At 39.0% G+C, this 16990-nt stretch overlaps 1 pseudogene; it reads left to right on the top strand.

The window, feature by feature from the left end:
* Positions 1-9318: 9318 nt before the first annotated feature.
* Positions 9319-11528, top strand: LOC719566 (protein SDA1 homolog pseudogene; annotated as a pseudogene).
* Positions 11529-16990: the final 5462 nt, after the last annotated feature.

The raw sequence follows: 16990 nt of genomic DNA, 5'->3' as shown, positions 1-16990 counted from the left end.
AAGACTAGATGGATTCTTCATGATACCATGGTATAGCAGACTGAATTTTCCAAAACGATCGCAATGCTGTCTTCTCTCCCACATGCTCTTCTTACACTCTTCCCATGGAGACATAAGGGCTATGTTCCCTCTTCTTAAATCTCAGTGTGCTGTGACAATAGTGACAGTGGCCCAGTGACTTCTGAACTAGACTATAAAGGATGGTGCAATTTCCATTTGGTTTCTCCTAGGACACTTGCTCTTGAAATCCAGACACCATGCCCTGATAAAACTCAGGCCAGGTGGAGAAGCCATATGTAGGTGTTCTGGCTGACAGGTTTCACTGAGGTCACAGAGGACAGCAACATCAGCATCAGTCATTAGACATGTGAGCAAAGAAGACGTCAGGAGGCTCCAGCTGCCAGCTGACTGCGACTGCATAGAGACTCCTGACTGAGGACTACATACCTGAGCCCAGTGAACCTCCAAAACCATGAGAGATAAGAACAACAACAACCAGGCACAGTGACTCAGGCCTGTCATCCCAGCACTTTGGGAGGCTGAAGGGGGAGATTGCTTGAGCTCAGGAGTTCAAGATCAGTCCAGGCAACATGGTGAAACTCCGTCTTTAAAAAATATTCCCAAAAAATTTAGGCAGGCATGGTGGCACACACCTGTAATTTCAGCTACTTAGGGGCGCTGAGGCAGGAGGATTGCTTGGGCCCAGAGAGGTCGAAGCTTCAGTGAGCCATGATCGGGTCACTGCACTCCAACCTGGGTGACAGAGCAAGACCCTGTCTCAAAATAATAATAACAACAACAAAATGTTTGTTGCTGTTTTACACCACCAAGAAGGGGGTAGTTCATTTTGTAGCCAATAGGTAATTGATACACAGAGGATTTCCCATGACTTAAATTTTGCTGCCAGATGCTATCCTTTAAAATGAAAACTGAATGCACCCAATAAAATGAATTGGAGGAGTGTAGCAAACCTGGATTCCATTCTCAGCTCTCTCATTAGCTCCCTGCTAGATCTTGAACAAGTCTTGCCATCTCTTTGGCTTCTGGTTTCTCATTTGTTAAAGGATGGGACTGATGTGTTAAAGGAAGTTCCTATTCTTCTTGTTTTTTTCTTTCCTACTTACCAAACTTCCATGGTTTATACTCGTCTTCCACAACAAATAGCAATGAAAGATTGGTTCATTTGACATTTCATACTTCAGTTAAAAGAAAAGAAAGGTCTCAGCTCACAGGATAATAAATCTTTATTATCCATTTTGAGGAAGAAAGACTAAAATTGTCAGCAAGTAAGACTACAAGCTAAAATTTGAACAAATGGGTTTGAAATATTCTAACCTGATTAGGAAGCACCTTTCACTCCAAAAATGTTGTCAACCCTTTCCTACATGTTCTGCTTTGGACAATTACCTGTCATAGATGATTTTCCTTCTATCTTCCTGAGGCTGAGGATGACACCAAGCCCTGTGATTTCTAAGCCAAGGCCTTCAAAGTTAAGAAGATAAATAAATTTGTGCACTTCATGCTTTTCTTGCACCTCCAGTGCTCCCTGGGCTCATCCTTTTCAATTGCACTGATGGGAACTGATCCCACACTTGTCCTTGCTTTTGCTCTGGGTAGATTTTAAAGCAAGACAAACTAATAAATAATGAAGACAGGTGGAGGAGGCAGAAGAAATTTTGTTTTATCATACACAAAGTGATTTATGTTGGTCATTAAGAATATGGATTCTTAAATAATTTTCCTTTTATTTCCCTCATAAATGATAGATATTTTATGGCTTTTGCTTAACTTTGCTTGTTGTTGCCAGGTGTGTTTAACTCAAGCTTATTTATGAGGTGTTTGTATAGTAGTATGGTTTCAACAATTTTTCCATCCAATGCAAGAAATTGAAGATTTTATATTCAGAGATTGCTAAAATGTATTGATTTCATCTATAGCATCTTGTTCATGAGAGCTGACTGCGGATATGAGTAACAAGGATATGTATTTGGGAAGCGTACTTTTTTTTTTTTTTTTTTTTTGACAGATTCTTGCTTTGTCGTCCAGGCTGGAGTACAGTGGCATGATCTCGGCTCACTGCAACCTCCGCCTCCCAGGTTCAGGCAATTCTCCAGTCTCAGCCTCCTGAGTAGCTGGGATTACAGGCGTACATCACCACACCTGGCTGATTTTTGTATTTTTAGTAGAGATGGGGTTTCACCATGTTGGCTAGGCTGGTCTTGAACTCCTGACCTGAAGTGATCTGCCTACCTCGGCCTCCCAAAGTGCTGAGATTACAGGCGTGAGCCACCGCGCTCAGCTGGGAAGCTTACATTTTTAAAACATTTTAACATATGTAAGCATAAACACTTTCCTTTCTCCCCCTCCCCCATCAAATACATCCCACATTCAATTCTGTTTAGACATATACATGGTTACCTGTGGCTTTGCAGGGCAGTAAAGAATGGCCTTTTCAGTGTGTGCACTCTCTCTTTCTATATATATACATATATAGGTATATATATGTATATATATAATTTGACCCCAACATGAATATCAATTCCAAGTGAATTGCAAATTGATGTATGAAAGGTACAATAATAAAACTTTTTTAAAAAACGGAACTAATTGAAAACATTGGACTATGTTAATATTACAAACTTCCGTTCATCAAAAGTTCCCATAAAGGGAGTTAAAACACAAACCACAGAAAAGACATAATATTTGCAATGCATGTATTCAACAAAAGACGTTAAAGAACTTCTAAAAGTCAATAAGAAAATATGACAAGGTAATCTGATAGAAATTAACAAAAGATTTGAACAGACAATATCTTATGAAAGATAAATTCAAAGAGAATATCTAAGTGGCCAGTAAATATTTGAAACTGTGTTCAACTTCTTTAGTCATGAGTGAAATGCAAATTAAAACCATTTACAAATTAGAATCCACCAGAATGACTAAAGTTAAAAAAGACAGAAAATATCAAATACTGGGTAGGATTTGTAGCAACCGGAATGCTCACACTCTGATAGTCGTGAGTGTGTCTTAGGCCATATCAGCTCATGCTGACTGTCAGCACGTAGTCATGTTCTAGCAATTCCTCTCGGAGTAATGGATACCCAATAGAAAGATGTAGTAATGCTAACCAAATGATATGTATGAGAATGCTGTTAACAACACTATTCATAATAGTCCCAAACTGAAAAACAACCCAAATGTCCATCAATGGGAAAATGGAAAGATGAATAAATTATGGTCTATTACACAACACAATATAAAACAACAATGAGAATGATACACAAAACAACATGGATAAATGTCACAAACATAATAATAAGTGAAAGAAATTAGACACAAAAAATACTTACTGACAATTTGATTCTATTTATGTCAAGTACAAAAACCAAGCAAAGCTAATCTATGCGTTAGAAGTCAGGATAATAGCTTCTCTTGGGAGGAGGAGGCAACTGGAAGGTGACACAGAGGACTAATTTCCTGTTTCATCTGGCTGCTGGTTACATACACGTGTTCAGCTTGTGAACATGCATCAAGCGGTATGTTTATGTGCACGTTTTTCTATGTATGTAATAATCCCATAAAGCATAAAAAAAAGCAACAGAAATACTAACCAATCTTTTGGAAGGTTCCAGCTCAGAATGTAATTACAGGTATTTTGTCTAATAGGTGTGCTTTTAAAAATGAGAGTTAATCACATTTCAGTTGTTTATTTTAGTGCTCAAGTGGAAACCACTATTTAAAGGAAGGCTGAAGCAAATCCATTGGTAAATGAATAATTATTTCTGATGACATTTCAGAGTTCAGATGTTCTTAAAGTATGCCTCTTCTAAAATCCCTTTTCATCCTTTAACTCTCCTATCAATAGGTGCAATATAAAATAAAATCATAGTTCTGTTCCTTTTGGGAGCCTAATCATTTTGAAATGATTAGAACTTTCGAAAGGAAGACCTTTCGAAAATTTTTAAATCATGACTCCACTTTTCAATGTTTTTTCACCTGCATTGAGCCAAGGTACCCAGAAATGTTCTTCTGAGTTTCATAAATTATAAAAGCACTTAGAGACAGAAATTCAAAAGTTCACTCTACAAATATTTTTATGTCAAAGATATTATCAGAAATGTGAGATGATTAACATGGCACTCAACAATTTAAAAGAAAAAGAGCTTTTCTAGTACTGAATCATAAGACTTACATAAATTGCTACTGCTCTCTTGTGAAAGCAAAATATTTTACACTTTTCAAATATATACAGAAATAGAGGATAGAGTATAATGAGCCCTCAGGTACTCCTCATGCAGTATCAACATTTATAGTTCATCTTGTTTTTTCCACATCCCACATAAATCCTCATTCCCCTCACTAGATGATTTAAAGCAAATCCCAAACATATTTCATTTGCAAAAACTTCAGTACACACATACACGCACACACACACACACACACACACACACACTTTAAAGAGCACAATACCATTACTAATATCAATTGATATAAATAATTTAATGTTATCAAAAAGTGAATCTACTATCATTTTCCTTATTGTCTTATGATTTTTTGTTGTTGTTGTTTAATTTTTTATTCAGGATCCAGAGACCATATGTTGCATATCTCTTGAGTCTCTTTTAATCAATAGGCTTCCCACCCTGTCTGTCTTTTCTCCCAACAAAAAGAAACAGGCTGAAAAACTAAAATGGCCTGGGCGCAGTGACTCAGTCCTGTAATCCCAGCACTTTGGGAGGTGGAGGCAAGTGGATCACTTGAGGTCAGGAATTCGAGACCAGCCTGGCCAACACGGCGAAACCTTGTGTCTACTAAAAGTCCAAAAATTAGCCAGGCGTGGTAACAGGCACCTGTAATCCCAGCTACTCGGGAGGATGAGGCAGGAGAATCACTTGAACCCAGGAGGTGGAGGTTGCATTTAGCCAAGATCTCTGAGCCAAGCCTGGGAGACAGAGCGAGTCTCCTTCTCAAGAAAAAAAAAAAAAAAGAACAAGTTGACTTTAGTATTACAATTCTATTAGGATTCACATTTACTATTATTCAAATACAGTTTTTTCATAGAATTGAAAAACTAGTATTTCTATCAAATTCTATGTCCCACCAGAAGTCCACTCTGAAATGGAATTATATCACTATCCTATTAATAAATCGTTCTATCAGCAAATATTTATTGAGGGCTTACTATGTTTGACACTATGCTCAGCACATTACACTAATTATTTCACTCAATTCCCACAGCACCCTCATGTGGTAGCTATTCCCATTTTACAGATGATAAAATGGAGGCACAGAGAAGTAATTTGTCCAGAGTCAATCATTAGGAATTAAAAGAATTGGGACTGAAATGAAGTTTATTTAACATCAAATCCATGCTTTTTTTTTTTTTTTTTGAGACAGGGTCTCCCTCTGCTGCCCAGGTTGGAGCGCAGTGGTGCTATCATGGCTCACAAAACCAAAACCTCCTGGGCTCAAGTGATTCTCCTGCCTCAGCCTCCCAAGTAGCTGGGACTACAGTCGTGCACCACCACACCTGGCTAATTTTTGTATTTTTTGTAGAGATGGAGTCTCACTGTGTTACACAGGCCAGTTCTGAACTCCTGAATGCAAGGGACCTACCCGCGTTGGCCTCCCAAAGTGTTTGGATTACAGGCCTGAGCCACTAAGCCGAGCCTGTTAAATCCATGCTCTTAATGATAACATTGTTCTGGGAGCCTAAGCATTTAGAAAATACTCCAGTATTAGAGATTAAGGGGATGCCACCATTCAGACCTGACTGCTGTTTTTGTTTGTTTGTTTGTTTGTTTTCTGTTTTCAGTAATGTTTCCCTTATGAGGGAGGCAGAAAAGTTAAATGATATGAGTGACAGCATCCAGTAGCTGATAAGCAGTAGAGTCAAGTCTTCTCACTCTAGACTCTTGTTTCCACCACGTAAAATTACAATAAAGATTTAGGCTTTTTTTATTTCTTAAAATTTAGATCACTTTTTAAAGTATTTCTTATTCTTGGAAGCTTCAGAAGTAAAACAATATTCAAATAAAATTGTTCAGTGATTATTTTACATGAATTGTTTGAGCTTGAAGTGTTTTGAGACATTTTAATACCATTAGTTTGAAACAAAACGTCTCTTAAAGGTGAGTTCAAAAGGAAAGGTAGCTGACCCTAAGGGGTGAATGACTCAGAGTTATAGCTTTAGGCCTTAAGTTAGCATTGTTAGTCCTTGTAGAAATTTGGTATATATTGTGCCAGGGGCTGTGGCTCACGCCTGTAATCCCAGCACTCTGGGAGGCCGAGATGGGCGGATCACTTGAGGTCAAGAGTTCGATACTAGCCTGGCCAACATGGTGAAACCCCATCTGTACTGAGGATACAAAAATTAGCTGGGCGTAGTGGCACATGCCTATAATCCCAGCTACTTGGGAGGCTGAGACAGGAGAATCGCTTTAATGCAGGAGGCGGAGGTTGCAATGAACTGAGATCGTGCCATTGCACTACAGCCTGAGCGACAAAGTGAGACTCTGTCTTGGGGGCGTGGGGGTGGGGGTGCGGGGAAATAAGTTTGGTGTATATTTTTTCTAAACTGGGCAAAGCAATTACTCTTAGAGTTCACCTCTAAGACTCAGCCCAAATACTATTTCCTGGGCGACCTTGCCTTGACTGCCCCCTTTTTATCCAGATGGAATCAGTTACAACCTCACATTCTTTATCCTGGCAGCTTGAACATGCACGTACCCCACAGCTTCACCGCAGCACTTATCACAGGGTACTGTGCCAGACATTAAAGTGTCTGCCCAGTGATCCCCACCAGGTGAGTGGCTTTTTGAAAGCTACCTTGTTTGCTCTTTTATTATCTGTTCCCCATGTGCCCTACACAGGAGGTACTAAATGGTTTCTGAATGAATGAAACAAATACAACGAGTCCTTGCTTCAGTATTCATGTAACGGTCCTAAGCTCTACAATACAAGGGCAAGGAGTAGGATAGGTGGGATGGAGTGGAGAGAGAGGTGAACAAACTCAGGTCCCTACCTATGAGGCAAGATAGTCTGATAATTGCCGCAAACCAGACCAAACAAGTAAAGATGTGGGAGACAGGAATGGGTACTCACTGCTTGTATTACCCTGTTCTCACACTGCTAGTAAAGACACATTCAAGACTGGGTTATTTATAAAGGAAAGAGGTTTAATGGAGTCACAGTTACACATGGTTGGGGAGGCCTCACAATCATGATGGAAGGCAAAGAAGAAGCAAAGTCACATCTTACATGGCGGCAGGCAAGACAGCTTTTGCAGGAAACTCCCATTTATAAAACTATCACATCTCGTGAGACTTATTCACTACCATGAAAATAGCACAGAAAAGACCTGCCCCCATGATTCAATTGCCTCCCACTGTGTCCCTCCCATGACACGTGGGAATTATGGGAACTATAATTCAAGATGAGATTTGGGTGGGGACACAGCCAAACCATATCGCTGCTAATCAAGGCATAAAGTGGTACAACCACTTTGACAATTCATGATAAAGATTGCGCCAGGGGAATTATTCTGCTACATCCTCCCCATCTCCCATCTCCTGTTTCCTGTTGGTCAAGTTTCACCCCAAGGATAGGGGAGGCTGGTGAAGGGCAGAAATCTGAGAAAGAGCACAAGATTTATTTCTAACTCAGCAACACTTGCAAAATTTCTGCCCTTGAAGATTTACTCTAATAAACATTTCTGATCGACTTGAATCCATTTCTAAAAATACTAGGTTTTTTTCATTAATTAAGTAATATATGCTCACTGCAAATAATTTTTAAAATATAGAAAAGTTGAAAGATAAAGTCATTCATAATTTCATCACCCAGAGAAAATCATGATTAATATTTTTTATATAATTTTTGTCTTTGTAGTTAGGAATAAAACTCTGAGCAATGACTAAATTTGAAATATACATCTAAATTTTTCAATCATCAATATATGTTTAAAATGTGTGAAGTGATATGGGGTTGTCCAGTGTTACACATGATTTCTAAAATTCTTGGTAACAAGGTAGTATAACTGAACAACATGAAAGTCACTTGCTGTGTAGTTTAGTTGAAGCCAATCATTGATAATTTGAAAGCCAATATATATTTTGACTAAAAATGTGAATAGTTGACCATTTAATCAAATTCTTTCCTTTTTACAAAGTATATTTTTCTAGAACTAAATCATTTGTTTTTATCTACAGAGTGGCTATGCCAAAGTCATTTGTTTTATTCATTTGGACATTAAATTCCATTAAAATTATGCAATTTCGTGGGCAAGCCAGATAATCCTGGTCAACCAATTTTTTGAATATGAATAATAATATGCTATTCACAGAAAAGTCTGGTTGGCTATACCTTGGATTCAGAGCTGCGCCATGGCTGTCTGATGCATCTTTGGGCATATTTATTTTTGTAGCAATTGGAAATATAAAACCAAGACAAAGACAGTGGTTTCTACTTCACTGAAAATAAAAGCAATATTTATTTTTAAAGTAGTACTCATCAAACTTTACGTTATTCTGTTTAGATAGCAAGCTGTTATTAACAGGAACCAAAATGCTATGCGTAGCACATGCTACAGGGTCATCATTAACTGCAAAACTGGTATTTTTGCAGTCTTTCAGGCATATACTCAAATTAGGCTTGGTTATGCCTAATATTTTCTAAACTCATTTGATACCCTTTAGGACATAAATCTCAACCAGAAAAACCAGAGGGACCCCTCTTGTTTAGAATTGGCAAGTCCATCTTACATCAATAGTTTTTTCAGATAATGCATTTGAACAGTAAAATTTTTCTTTCTTTTTTTTTTTCTTTTTTTGAGATGGAGTCTTCCTCTGTTGCTCCGGCTGGAGTGATCTTGGCTCACTGCAAACTCTGCCTCCTGGGTTCAAGCAATTCTCCTGCCTCAGTCTCTCAAGTAGCTGGGATTACCAGTGCCGACCCCCACATCTGGCTAATATTTGTATTTTTAGTAGAGACCAGGTTTCACCATGTTGGCCAGGCTAGTCTTGAACTCCTGGCCTCAAGTGATCCACCTGCGTTGGCCTCTCAAAGTGCAGGGATTACAAGTGTGAACCACTGCACCCAGCCTGAATAGTAAAATTAAATGTTTTCACATTTTGTAAAAATAAAATAAAGCCTATAAATCAAATTACTTTATATATTATTTATTTTCTTGTAAATTCAAGCATTTGAGGGCATTACTAACTATATCTCCTAAAAACATGTTCTTTAGCAGGGAAGGGTATGAGTTTGGAGAACTTGTAGCTGCAACTGGCAGGGTTTAGGGGCTGCTGGCCATCTGAGTTTCATTAAAACTGCTGGCCACGAAGCCAGTCTGCAACCAAAATGTCCAGCAGAAACAACAAGCTGCCCAGCAACCTGCCGCAGTTACAGAATCTGATCAAGTGAGACCCACTGGCCTACATCGAGGAGTTTGTACAGCAGTAAAATCACTACAAATCCAATGTGGAGATTTCCAAATTGCAACCAAATAAACCCAGCAAAGAACTAGCAGAGCTGGTGGTGTTTATGGCACAGAACATCCTAAATGTGTGCATCTTAATTATAGAGAGAAAGAGGGAAACTTCAGAAGAGCCTTTGCTTTGTGACAGATTAGCCACTGCTACCTAGAGTGTTTAAGTAATTTTCCTCAAGAGGTGAGAGATCTTCTCTCCTGCAATCATACCGTGTTGGATCCAGATCTTCAAATGACATTTTGCAAAGCTTTGATCTTGCTGAGAAATAAGAATCTCATCAATCCATCAAGCCTGCTAGAACTCTTCTTTGAACTTCTACGTTGCCATGATAAGTTTCTGTGAAAGACTTTATACACATATTGTGACTGATATCAAGAATATAAACGCAAAACACAAGAACAATAAAGTGAATGCAGTATTGCAAAATTTCATGTACACCATGTTAAGACATAGCAATGCAACCACAGCTGAGATGTCTTTAGATGTAATGACTGAACTCTACAGAAGAAACATCTGGAATGGTGCCAAAACTGTCAATGTTGTCACAACTGCACATTTCTCTAAGGTCACCAAGATATTAGTTGCCGCGTTGACATTCTGTCTTGGGAAAGATGAAGATGAATAACAGGACTGTGACTCCAAATCTGAGAAACAAAAAAAAAAAAAGAAGAAAAAAGCAGAGGTGTTTAACTTTTCAGCTATTCACTTGATTCATGCATGATCCCCAAGATTTTGCAGAAAAACTATTAAAGCAGCTTGAGTGCTGTAAGGAGAGGTTTGAAGCGAAGATGATGCTCATGAACCTCATCTCCAGATTGGTAGGAATTCATGAGCTCTTCCTCTTCAATTTCTATCCCTTTTGCAAAGGTTTCTGCAGCCCCACCAAAGAGAAGTAACAAAAATCTTCTGCTTGATGCACAAGCATCTCATCACCTAGTGCCCCCAGAGATAATTCAATCATTGCCTATGATTTTGGCATACAATTTTGTTACTGACAAGAACTCTGGAGAAGTCATGACAGTAGGAATCAATGCTATAAAAGAGATAACACCTTGATGTCCTCTGGCCGTGACTGAAGAACTCCTCCAAGACCTGGTTCAGTATAAAACACACAAGGATAAGAATGTAACGATGTCTGCTAGAACTTTGATTCAGCTCTTCCGAACACTGAATGCTCAGATGCTGCAGAAGAAATTCCGGGGTAAGCCTACAGAAGCCTCCGTAGAAGCAAGAGTACAAGAATATGGAGAATTAGATGCTAAAGTTTACATTCCAGGAGCAGAAGTTCTGGAAGTTGAGAAAGAAGAGAATGCTGAAAATGATGAAGATGAATGGGAAAATACCAGTCTCAGTGAGGAGGAGGATGCTGATGGTGAATAGATTGATATGCAACACTCTTCCGATGAAGAACAGCAAGAAATCTCCAAGAAGCTGAACAGTATGTCCACGGAGGAGCGGAAAGCCAAAGCTGCAGCCATCAGCACCAGCTGAGTTTTAACTCAGGAAGACTTCCAGAAAATCCTCATGGCCCAGATGAGAAAAGAACTTGATGCTGCCCCCGGGAAATCCCAGAAGAGGAAATACATTGAAAGAGACAGTGATGAAGAGCCCAGGGGTGAATTACTTTCTCCTTGGGACATTGAACGCCTTCATTAAAAGCCAAAGTCTGACAAAGAGACAAGACTAGCAACTGCAATGGCTGGAAAGACAGACCAAAAAGAATTTGTGAGGAAGAAAACCAAAATGAATCAATTTTCCAGTTCGACAAATAAAGAGAAGGAAAAACAGAAGAACTTTATGATAATGCGGTATAGCCAGAATGTCCGGTCAAAAAAATAAGCATTCTTTCCAAGAAAAACAGTTGGCACTACAAGATGCACTTTTGAAAAAGAGAAAAAGAATGAATTAACTTCCCAGCAAGTTTTCCACTCCAAGAAGAATGCTAAGTTTGTGTCATCACTCTGAAAATCGGTAAATCAAGCATGTTTGCTTACATTAAAAAGTCCAGAAGCACTCTATTGTGAAAACTGCTGAAAATGTGGCAGCAATTTGGTGTTTTTATTTTGGAGACAGCTAATGGTGGGAATGTTAATGTAAATAGTGGTGGTAGTACAAAATCATTTCATTTATCATTCAGGCAAAAAAAAGTATTGAGTGCCTATTGTCACTGTAGATATAAAATGAATGAGCTGTAACCCCTTCACTCAAGGCATTGACAGCTTAGCTGTAGGGGTGGACACACATATGTGTATTTACAGCGCAGTGTAGATAGTTCGCCAGTAGAGGTAGCTCCATATTTCTGTGAGGTTACTCAGGCCTTTTGGACTAACTCTGTGGGGATAGAAGTTATATATTCTTATAAAACAAAACAAAACAGGACAATGTTACAAGAGTAAGAGGTTCTTACTTGTACATAGGCTTTACCTGATGAAAACAGGCCCTTGCTGCACAGATTTTGGGTACATGATTTAACTCTTTTAGTCAATCCAAAAGATTTAAGTGATCCCCTCCTTTTTTTTTTTTTTTTTTGAATGCCATGTGAAGGCTTTTTGGTTAAGACCTCACTTTTAGAACTGCCTTAAGTATAAATAGTACCTTTGGAATGTATTTAGTTCATCATTTGAGCTGCCTTCATTCTGGTTTCCTCAGCCTTCCTTCAGTCTGTAATATTTTCAGCCCACTGTTTACTTTGTCTCAATAAAAGGTTTCTAATCCCAAATAGGAAATAAATAAATAAATAAATAAGAAAAAAGAAAGAAAAACTTGTGAAACAATTTAGCCAGTTTGCTTTAAGCAGACAGTAAGGGAAGGGTCTCTGGAGAACCTCCCACTGGCTTCACAAATGCTTACATGAGGTGTTTTGTGCAGATAAGGGAACTTGCAAAGGGGGATTGCCTAAACACATCCACAGTGGAAAATTCCATTCCTTAACATATGTACAGTAAGGGATATAAATTAATATGGAGTGGCTCAGACTAAGGGTCCACAGGCACACTGGAAGGATGGGGTGGAGCCACCAGAAATTCGTGCCTTACACCCTTGTATTCAACTATGAAAGGGGCAACTGGCAACCTGCTTTCAAGACCCTTCTCTTTGCTGTGAGCTTTCCTTTCGCTTAATAAATTCTACTCCCCTCACTCTCTGGTGTCCATGTGCCTGATTCTTCCTGACCATGAGACAGTAACCCGGACTTAGCTGAGTTAAGGAGCAAACATCCTGCATCACTTGGAAAATCACAAAAGAAAATAAAAGAAGTTCTAACTAGCCCTCTTGCTATTCAAATTGTACTGGCAGTCCTAGCCAATGCAATGAGGTCCAAAAACAAAGGAAGAGACTAGCTAGGTGTGGCAGCTCATTCCTGTAATCCCTGTACTTTGTGAGGCCAAGGTGGGAGGACTGCTTGAACCCAGGAGTTTAAGGCTACAGTGAACCACAATTGCACCACTGCACTACACTCAAGGTGATGGGGCAAGACCCCATCTCTAAAAAACAGATTCCATTTACAATAATAAAAAACTTATAAAATATCCAGGAATACACTCAACAAAAGAAACATGCAAAATATATAATGAAATAAACAAGAAACTACAAAAATATTAAATAACTAAATAAAATTCAAGTAAAGAAGAGAGACACCCTTTTTCAGGATGAAAAGCCTAAATGTTATATAGGTATCGATTATACAAATAATGCAATTCCTATTAAAATCTTAAAGGATTTTCATGGAACTTGTCAAACTGACTCTAAAATTTATCTGAATCCCTAAGCTAGAACAGTGCCCAGCACATAGTAGGAGTGTGATAAACATGCTGATTGAACGAATTAGTGAATGAACAGCTTCAATACCATCATGTTAGTCCATTTGTGTTGCTATAAAGGAATACCTGAAGTGGGGTAATTTATAAAGACAAAAGAGGGCCAGGAGCGGTGGCTCATCTGTAATCCCAGCACTTTGGGAGGCCAAGGTGGGCAGATCATCTGAGGTCAGGAGGTCGAGACCAGCCTGACCTACACGGTGAAACCCCATCTCTACTAAAAATACAAAACTAGCTGGGCTTGGTGGCACATGTCTGTAACCCAAGCTACTCAGGAGGCTGAGACAGGAGAATCGCTTGAACCTGGGAGGTGGAAGTTGCAGTGAGCTGAGATCACACTATTGCACTCCAGCCTGGAAAATAAAAGAAAAACTCCATCTCAAAAAAAAAAAAAAAAAAAAGGAAAGGAAAGGAAAAGAAGAGAAAAAGGGTTTAGGCTGGGCACGGTGGCTCACGCCTGTAATCCCAGCACTTTGGGAGGCCGAGGTGAGCAGATCACGGGGCTGAGAGATCAAGACCATCCTGGCCAACATGGTGAAACCCCATCTCTACGAAAAAAAGTACAAAAATTAGCTGGGCTTGGTGGTACACGCCTGTAGTCCCAGCTACTTGGGAGACTGAGGCAGGAGAATTGCTTGAACCTGGGAGGCGAAGGTTGCAGTGAGCCAAGATCGCGCCACTGCACTCCAGCCTGGCGACAGAGCAAGACTCCTTAAAAAAAAAAGAAAGAAAGCAAGCAAAGAAAAAAGGTCTATCTGATTCACAGTTCTGTACAAGGAGCATGGCACCAGCATCTGCTCCTGGTGAGGGACTCAGGCTGCTTCTACTCATGACAGAAGGCAAAGGGAAGTTGGCCTGTGCAGGAATCACACGGTGAGAGTAGAGGCAAACATGGGGTGTCTGGCTCTTTTTAACAACTTGCTCTTGCAGGAACTAACAGAGCAAGAACTCACTCATTACTTAGAAGACAGCACCAAGCCATTCATGAGGGATGCACCTCCATGTGACCCACTAACTCCACCTCCCACTAGCTCCACCTCCAATATTGGGGTCAAATTTCAACACAAGATTTGGAGGGTCAAATATCCAAACTATAGCAACCTAGAAGAAACTGACTCACATATTTATATTTCTAGGCTAGATTTATCTTCTGAACTCCAGATCAGTAGATCTGTTTAGTAATCTCTTCACTTGATTAGTAAGAAACCAATTCAGACTCATTGTGTTCAGAACAAAACTACTGTCCCTCTTGCAAACCCTGTGCTCTTTCAGTCGTCAAATTGAATAAGATTAAAAACAGAGAGTTAACTCTAATCATCCAATTGGCTGTTTGTTTGTTGTTGTTGTTTTGGGACAGGGTCTTGCCCTGTCCCAGGCTGCAGTGCAGGGGTGCCATCTTGGGTTGCTGCAACTTCCGGCTTCCAGTCAAGTGGTCTTCCAGGCTCCCAAGTAGCTGAGACCACAGGCTCACGCCACCACACCTAGCTATTTTTTGTATTTTTAGTAGAGATAGGGTCTCGCCATGTTGCCCAGGCTGGTCTCGAACTCCTGCACTCAAGCCATCTGCCCACCTCAGTCTCCCAAAGTGCTGGGATTATAGGCAAGAGCTACTGTACCTTGCCAATTGTCCATTTGTGATTACTGAAGTCATCCCAACTACTCCTAGGTGCATCTGCTAAATGTTTCTTGAATCTGTGTCTCTCATCTATACTGACACCACCATGTGCCATAATTCCTTCACTATTCTAATGAATAACTTCCTAACCAATCTCTCCTCCTCAAACTCACTATTTCCCTGCTACTGCCCTCCTGCCTCAACTTAAAACAATGCCAGAATTGCAGGCTAGACATGGTGGCTCACACCTGTAATCTTCCTCGGGAAGCTGAGGCAGGAGGATCACTTGAGCTCAGGAGTTCAAGACCAGCCTGGACGACATAGAGAGACCCCATCTCTACAAAAAAAAAAAAAAAAAAAAAAAAAAAAATTTAAAGAATTTCCATTGCTTTTAGATAAATTCCAAACCCTTCATCATTACAAGTTTGGCCTGGCCTGGTTGCAACCTGTATCTTCAGAGAAATCTTCCACAGTATTTGCCCTTACTCTCTACTCTAAGCTTTGGCCACAGTGACCTTCTTCCAATTCTTCACGTATATTTCTTCCTACAACAGTGCCTTTATATATGCTGTTCTTTCTGTCTGGAATAATCTCATTTTTCTCTTATTTTAATTAATTCTAACAACCCTTGATATCTCATCTAAAAGATCTCTCTTATTCCTATTATATCTTCTTAAAAAACAGATGATTAGTCCAGGCATGGTGGCACATGCCTGTAATCCCAGCACTTTGATAGGTCAAAGTGGGCAGATCACTTGAGGCCGGGAGTTTGAGACCAGCCTGGGCAATATGGCAAGACCCAGCCTCTACTAAAAATAAAAAAGTTAACCATATGTGGTGGCACACACTTGTAATCCCAGCCACTCAGAGGCTGAGGCATGAGAATCACTTGAACCCAGGAGGCGGAGGTTGCAGTGAGCTGAGATTGCACCACTGCATTTTAGCCTGGGTGGCAGAGTAAGACTGTCTCAAAAAAAAAAAAAAAAAAAGAAAGACAAAAAAGAAGCAAAACAAAATAACAGACTGATTATCTCTTAATAGTTTGGTTGTAAGTGTACCTTTATATGGTGATTTTTACACATTAAGCTCAATCAGAAAAGGAACTATGTGTTTTCATACTTACTATGGTATCCCTAGCTATGGCGCTAGGAGCTCAACAAATGAATGGAAGAATTGAAACTGATCAGGAACAATATATGCACAATGACTTGATATGGTAACCAATATAGGTCTTCACTGAATGAGGAGAAAGTTTTTTTGTTTGTTTGTTTTTTGTTTTTTTGAGACAGGGTCACACTCTGTAGGCCAGGCTAGAGTGCAGTGGTGCAATCTTGGCTCACTGAAAACTCTGTGAATGATGAGAAACTTAATCTGGTTCTAAGAAAGTAAGAATCATAGGACCGAAAAAACCTGCAAATGTACCATATTTAATTTCATATTTTAAAACTATTTCCAAAGCACCATCCTAGTGTTTACATCAGAGCATTCATTACAATGAAAATAAAACCAGAAAGCGTTCAAATATGAGAAGACAGATTTGTCTATGAGGATTATCAGGAATTAATTTATAGTAGAAAATGACAAAGCTATTTCTTACAATGCTCAATAAAGAGCAAAAAAGATATTTAAACAAGAACTTGAATTTATTTGTGTTTTAAACCCTTGGTTTCATATGCTATAAATATTAAGACAAAATTTTTCATTATACTTTATCATTAAGTAAAAATCTAATTTAATAAAATGTTCATACATAGTAAGTGCTTAAGTAAAATAAATAAGAATGGTTGATAATTTCTCTTGAGAAATTGATAGGAATTTCTGTTTCAGTTTTTAAAAGTTCTTTAATTTTGATAAGTAACCTAAAAATATCTAAGCTATCATATAATTTTAAAATAGATTGAAACTTATTTTATATGTATTCATTTCTTACAGCCAAAAATTATAAATAAGAGTAAAGAAGTAAAGGCTTGCAAAATAATAGTTTTGATAATATTTTAAGCACTAGCCATTGGGAACAAATTTTAATTAGTAGGTTGTTGATAAAAATCCAATCCAGTTCTCTTAAATCC

The sequence above is a fragment of the Macaca mulatta genome, chromosome 10 (assembly GCF_049350105.2).
Source record: "Macaca mulatta isolate MMU2019108-1 chromosome 10, T2T-MMU8v2.0, whole genome shotgun sequence".
NCBI lineage: Eukaryota > Metazoa > Chordata > Mammalia > Primates > Cercopithecidae > Macaca > Macaca mulatta.
The sequence above is the reverse complement of the archived record's forward strand: the minus strand, read 5'-3'. Positions and strand labels throughout refer to the sequence as shown.